The 7,457-nt window shown below is 41.7% G+C and overlaps 1 long non-coding RNA gene across 1 annotated transcript; it reads left to right on the forward strand.

Moving 5' to 3' along the window:
* On the forward strand, window positions 1-4,640 carry LOC127463250 (uncharacterized). The gene is made up of 3 exons (XR_007900705.1): window positions 1-271; window positions 3,616-3,802; window positions 4,507-4,640. It is a non-coding gene; the product is annotated as an uncharacterized LOC127463250 (long non-coding RNA).
* Window positions 4,641-7,457: the final 2,817 nt, after the last annotated feature.

A 7,457-nucleotide genomic window follows, 5' to 3' on the forward strand; every position in this document is an offset into this window, starting at 1 on the left:
TTCTATCACAGGAAATTCCTGGTGGACCACAAAAGCAATCCCCTGAGTCCAGCTGCTGGCGGGGAGCAGTGGTGCACCACACCGCCAGGCTGAGCCTCAGCCTTCAGTGTGGGGCAGAGCACCTGTGCCCGGCAAAATGCAAACTCTGAACTCCTCAAACAATGTTAAAATGAACTATACAGGGAGGCAAAGGTCAAGTGAACCATTATTGTGCTGCATTTTATGCAAACAAAAAAAATGTATTAGAGGATGTGCTTTGTATTGTAACGAGGTACTGTAAGATTATATTTAGGCTTCATGTCTTTGAAGCCCTTGGTAACAAAACTGTATAATCACAGCTCTTGATGTTAATGAGGAAGTTATATTATAAGGTATTCTGTTTAACTGGGAACAGTGTAGGAAGAATTAATAACCTTTAGGAAAGCATATAAAACCAGCCCTCAAGACCTGCAATGCTAGCTATCACAGGTGAATATACACACAGATTTGCAAAGGAGAAAAAAGAGAAATAGCGATTGACAATCACTTTTCTCACCTTTGAATGCAAAGGCATTGTTTTTCATGTGCCAGTCCTTTTACTTGCACAGCTTGGAAGGCACAGGTCTCATTAACACTCCATTTTCCTCTGCTCTTTTGCTGAGGTTTCAAGCATTCAGTCGCAGTGGCAAGCAGGACGCAATGAACCTTTATCTGCGTGAGATAGTGCACAACAGGGAAGCAGCCCTGGGAGGGATGAGCAACATGTATGTGGCTGGGTGCTCTAGGACCATGGGTCCTTTAACTAGAAGGCATCAAAGTCCTCATTTCTATTAAAGTTAGGCATGCTGTGAAAACAAAATACTAACAAAAAAAAAAATGATGACACACTTCCAGAGAGCTGTTATTAGCCTCTTACCAATGCCTGATTTCATTTGTCTGTAACTTCAGGATGTGTAAGCCTTATGAAAAGAGGTGTCTCTGGGGCTTGAAGGATTTTGATGCCACACTTCTTGTTTGCTTCACTCGTGAAGTGCTCCCCTGATCACTGACTTTTGCATCACCACACCATCACTGAACAACCTCATCAGGGCAATCTGTGCCAGTGTGTGCAGGGGTGAGCAGCAAGGAACCAGCACTCTAGGCATCAGCTTCTTTAACCAGACCAGTGCAGTGGAACAAAACTATGCTTCAAAAAGTTGTATGGTTTGGCATTTAGGCTGTGATATATTTTTTTGAGTTAGTGAGTATGGCTGTCTCCTCCATTTTCTGCAAAGAACATTTTTGGGAGGGGAAAACTATTTGTGGTAGTGATTGTGAACACTGTGGTAATCTGCAGCAGCTGCACCAGGTCCTTGTAATCCCAGAGCATCTGACTTCTAGACCAAGGAGGAAGGCATTACAAAGATGTTCTCCAAAGATACCCGTGTGACTTAGAAGCACATGCACCGTTTTTTAAAAGCAACTTACTGAAAAGTGATGGACTGAGTAGGGCCTGTAGAGAAGTCAGATGGCATTTTCGAAAACTGTACCCCTTATTTTAAAAGAAAGGAAAACGTGAGGCAATTGCAGCTGATTCAGCATCCGGCAACCTCAGCCAAGTCATATTTTACCTCTTCCCTTCCCTCCCCACACAAAACTTCCAGGAAAACCTGCAAAGAAAAGGCATATGTGGGTAGGAGGAGACCTGCTTTTAATTTCTGTACCTCCTATTCAACACAATGCCACACAATGCACAGGATGCGAATATCCCAAGGCACCTTATACAATGCAAGTAACAAAAGCACACACACATGCACCAGAAAAGGGGGAGCAGCAAGCATGACATGGTTGTAAACCAACATGCAGGTAAAGGTATCTGTAAAATACTTATGTAAAGCAGACTTGTGGAAAAAAAGTCATCTTTAGAAAGGAGAAGGGGTGGGAGGCTGAAGAAATGTTCAGATGATCCCGAGAATTGATTTCCATTTCAGAGCAGGATTTATCTGGTTTTCTCTATCATGTTGAAAGTAGTAGTCAGATATTCATTATCAACAGTGCAATGCCTCCTCAGTTAAACACCCGCTGATGCTTCTGTGATACCGTTTATAGAGCAAGCTGGAACCAGCACTGAGTCATATAATGGTTGTAATGATAGCAAACAGCAAATGTTGTGGTCGAAAACATATCATGGCTGTTCCTTGTTTCCCCTTCTTTTGACTGTGGAGAGAAGAGCGTGTGTAGGAGCTGCTCACTCCCACAGACCCACCACCATCTGGTTAAAAGAGATCATTCAAGGGACAGAGCCAAAACCAGGACTCTGATGAAGTAGTTCAAGGTGTTTGGAGAAACACGCAGAATTAAGGCAATTGTCAGCACTAAATGAGTGCATCAGAGCCTGACCAAAGAAACCTAAGTTTTTTTAGAGACTCTTGCTCATGCATTCCTCCACATTTCCATCAGAAAGACAGTGTTGTGGATGAAGCACTTGGAACCTTGCCTGATCTGTTTCTGCTTGCAGCTCACGCACAAGTTGGTGGTGAAGTAGCTCACAAAATATACAAACCTGCAATCTACAAAAAAAAATCTACCATGTACAAAAAACTCCTATGTAGCCTGAAGATGTTTGCAGTAAGAATGTATACTGTATTTTTGAACAGGAATAAAAGCAAAACACTTCAAATAAAAAGTGATAGACAAGATCTTTACATACTTTATTAAATGCACCATTTTTTAATGTAAAGTTGTTTGTACACAGATAGGAACACTAGATGATTTTTAGTCACAACAATGTTAACTAGAGCCTCGAAGTCAAATGTGAACATACAGAGGGGGCAAGGAGAAACTGCAAGAAATTTAAGTGGCATGTAGCCATGAATTGCTTCTCCCATGAGGTCACTAGAGTAACTTACTATGCATTGCTTTGGTGTTTAAGAAAAAATTAAGCTGACACTTTTTTATTATATTTGCATATTGATGGACAGTTGCTAGCAGTATAGCAAAATGGTAGTGGGCAAATAATATTGTTTGCAACATCTTAGCTGCCCAATTCTGAATAAAAAAAAAAAAAAGAGCAACACAAAAGTTCTCCCTTAATAGAGGTTTTCTTACCACATCAAATCCATGCTTCACATAATGTTACTGGTGAATTCAGTAGGAAGGAGGAGGAAAAACCACATTACACAGTGAGACAAGGCAGAGATTTTGTGTAATGAATCTTGAAATCGTGACTGGAAGAACTAGATAGCCTAGACCAATCCACAGTCATGGCATGGCACCTATACCTTCTGAGGGATGTAAAGCTGCAGCTGCTGTGCTTTTCAAAGCCACATCGATGTTTTCTGTAAACCAACTTACTGTACAGCATTGTATACCACTACCCCTTACACTGCACTCTGGCCTTTGATTTTGTTTTCCTAAAGAAGAGAAAAAAGAAAACAAAGGAATAAAGACCAGGTTATCTTAGTTGTGTGTTGCAGTAATTTTTACAGTAAAAACATATTTAGGATTTCTGAAATGTATGCAACAAAATTATTTTGTACTAGATAAGTAAATGTTATGTAAAAAATTAGTTTGTCTTTTGTGTATGTTTGTGTATTGTATCCAAAGTTTTGTATTTTGATAAGAGATGGGATAAATAAAGAACCCTTCCTTCAGCAGGGTCCAGCCCAACTCCCCAGTGAGCTCTCCACCAACCACTTGTGGCCCCTTCCCACACAGCTCTGCAGAACCTGGCTTTGTCTGGCACCTCGTAATCCTGACCAGCTCAGGAAAAGGAGTCACTTGTTGCCTGGACATTGGATTGAGCAGTGAAAGTGACCACAAATGAATCAGTAGATTAGTTCCAGTAAGTGATTTCATTTTTCTTGTGTTTAAAAAAATTTACTTGGCTAGAAGCCAGTGATTTGCCTAGAAAGACGCTGAACACAAATGATGTCTGCCCTGTGAAAATTAGCCTGTATCATGTACCAATACCCTTTTACATGTTCTAGTATTGATAAGTGTGCACTTATAAATCTATATTTTTATAGTAAAATAGCTCCCAAAGCTTACTCCATGGATACTCTGTATGTAGTTTCTTGCAGAAGATAGAGCTCTTTTCTGTGCATAAAAGCTGTTGATATATTTCCAGTCATCCAGAATCCAAATTCCCGTGTGGGTGAGTGATTAGATGCAGAGTAAATTTTTGGAGGGCCTTGGCTCTCCTGCTACATTGGATAAATTGAGTGAAAAATTATGTTTGATTACCACTAAACTTTTTAAAATTATTCCTGTTCTACTCTGTTGAAACCAAGACCTTGTGGGGGGACTGAAGTTGTTGAATTTTGTGTGTGTAAAATCAGAAAGATTGAATCACTATGGAGTAACCCTGAGGCATAAGCCCATGAATTTAAGGACTATTTCAAGAGTATGTCCTGATCAACAGGTCTGGCTGCTCCAGAGAGGAGCAGCTCTGTAGAGTAGCCAGAACTTCTCACTCATGGGCTACAATGCCACTAAAGAAAAGAAAAACTTACTTTGCTAAGCAATTAATTCTGTTGTTTTCCTTAGGTCTATTTTTGAATTGCAAGATAAACTTGCTCTGCACAGAGAACAAGCTGTGTTGTACCTGCTATCCTGTCATTCCAAATTTCCTCCATCAGATTGAAGGGCCAAGAAAAAAGAGCAAGTTATAAAAAGCTGAATAAAACCCTCATAATGAAAAGATGACATTTTAATTAATCTTGGGATGGGAAAGGTTGTTCTGTTGGGGCATTCTGCATAGAAAGGAGCAAGCTTTGTGTGAGCAAAGGTAAAAGGAGAGGCTCGAGAAGCTTGCTGAGGTCTTTAGAGTGTAATAAAGCATAACCTAATCAGAGGTGACTACTTCACACCACAAACCATGTCTGACACCGAAGTGTTTCCCTAGTGCATGCAGAGCTCTGATGCTGTCCTTGATAAGGTACAGTCTCATAACCCAGATGGACATTTAGTCACTGATACTGACAACCTCAGCATGGCAAGGCAGTGAGAAATTAGTCAAACCCCCAAACCCTAATTTTGCAGTTAAGATTTCTCTTTCATTTTGGTTTGCTTCAGAACCACAAACACAAATATCTCAGTTTTTGTGGGTTGTTAAAACACAGAACCTGAACCAAAGATCAGAGCCATCTCCTTCCCCTACTTTTCTTGTCTGTACTGGATTCCACCAGAGTCTCACCTAACAGAGATGACAATGATAACAGTGAAATTTGCTTTCAACCATAAGTATGTCTACAGAATAGAAACACGACTTTGGCAGTTTATGACCCATATTCAGTTTTGACTCATGCTTCTATTTCCAACTGATAACAAAAAAACCCCCAAAACAACTACAAACCCATCTGTTTCTACCCTACCATCGCAGCACAAACATTTCAGACAAGATGACATTCTAAAGATGCTGGTAAAGAGTTATGGCTTTATGGTAAAGCACCTGACATGCTTAGGAATAATAGACAACACCACAGACTTATGCTGCTTGCTACTAGGAGAAATGAGCAGTTGACCATATTGCTGACTCCTGCATGTTCCAGGAGTAAAATTTATTTGAATAACTATGCTGTGAATTTGAATCCCCTTCTCCATTCTTGAATAATTAACTTTGAAAAGGTGGGATAGGAGCACCGAAGAATGTCACTAAACTGCAGATGGTGAGCATGAGATACTCTGTTTTCAGTACAGGTTTTGGCCAGGAAACTTCATATCTAATGGACATAGTCATATTTATATAATTAGAAAAAAAATGACTGTGTCTATCTACGAATGTTTGAGCAAGAATTGTATGTTATTGTCTCAGTGCAGCAGGAATGTCAGCTATGAGGAGAGGAATTCTTTGCATCCCACCCATGGGAGCAAGAGGGAATCTCTGGCACATCCCTGTGCACAGTCCAATGGCGAGACAGCTTCCAGCTGCTGGACACGGCTCAACTTAAAAGTGAACAACAAAGTAGGGAGGAGCACGGGTGTGTTTTGCTTTGACTGTGCTGAAGTGCACAAAGAACACACTTTCCTCCTGATTTTTTTTCCACTCTCTGCTTGTGTTTCTTTTGTTTATTTGTTTTTAACATCAGGAATTTGGGGTTTGCTTGTCCCTGGAAGGCTCTGTGACTAAGCTGAACTAATAATAATACTGGAGTGCAAGCTGAGAAGTCAGATGGAAAGGATTTAGTGGTAGATATGGTAGCATTAGATTAATTGTTGCACTAGATCTTCAGAACCTTTTCCAACCTAAATGATTGTATGATTTCTGCAATTATGGCAGTGTCAACATTCCTCACAAGGCACAGCACATAATCCAACCATCTCTGACATTGCTAACATCACACTGACAACTGGAATACCAAATTTCTAGCCCATATAACTGTAGGATGCTGGGGTGGCCAGTTCTGGATATTGATAGCATTAGGTACCCTATGCTGGATCTATAAGGCATTTTTTATTCATGCATCCTGATGCTAGACAAGGCAGTTGAGCTTTTTGTGTAGCTTTATAGGGATCTACTTTCACCTTCTAAATTTGCATTCTCAGGTGTATTTGATTTTTTTGCTCTCTACTGCTTGCCCTGCACTAAAAATGCTGGACTACATTTTGGGCAGCTACAGAGACCACTACTTGCAGAGTAGTTCTTCTGCATTGAGTCTGCCACCACAGTGCTTGAACTTTCTGTGAGGCACATCACCGCTTTGTGAGGTTTAGACACAATCTCTCATTTCCTCTGCCTTTATCCAGCCCCAGAAAAAGGATGGTCCCAAGCATGATTTCCTGCTACAGGTCCTCACTAGAGAGATAGAAGCAGGGAGTGTTGGCACATGTAGTGCCCCCGCTAACACCTGCTGTTCTGAACACAGGGCTGCGCGAATGGACCCATCCCAAGGGCCGTGGGGGGAGTTGTCTAAAAGGAGCAGAGCATTCATACCCCATAACAGCTACCCCTCAGCCAAGAAGGGCCACAACTGGAGTGTGCAGCATGCATCCAGACACATGTTCTTCCTGTTGGCTCTTTGTGGAGATGCCAGTGGGTATGTCTGTTCCCTGGGACCCAGGCTTCCCATAAAAAGGAAGTGTGAATATGTGTGGTCTGATGAGCAACAGCCACCATCTCCAGGATGCCAGGGGGAAGAAAGCCTAGACAGGTGCCACTGGAGAGGGAACTCTTCCAGCATTTTCCTTCTTGCAGCTGTGGGCTGGTGAGGGCCATGGGCTTCTCCTGTAGGTCAGTCTGTTGCTTCTGCTGAGAGAGTTTTAGAAGGTTAACTGGATAAAATGTGTGTGCCAGGGCAGCAGGAGCAAGCAATCCTGTTGTAAGTGCTGCAAACCGTCATGCAAAGAACAGATGCCTTGGGTAGACCCTGAGGCAGCTGGTACTGGTGTGTTACAGCCTGGGGTAAGCACCAGAGTCTGTAGCACTGAGCAGGGCAGCAGAGTGTTGAGATAGGGACATGGATTTGAATTATATGTGGCTTTTGGAGCCAGGCTCAGTG

The sequence above is a fragment of the Manacus candei genome, unplaced genomic scaffold (assembly GCF_025592945.1).
Source record: "Manacus candei isolate 608988 ecotype Guabito, Panama unplaced genomic scaffold, ASM2559294v1 h1tg000008l, whole genome shotgun sequence".
In the NCBI taxonomy this organism is placed as follows: Eukaryota; Metazoa; Chordata; class Aves; order Passeriformes; family Pipridae; genus Manacus; species Manacus candei.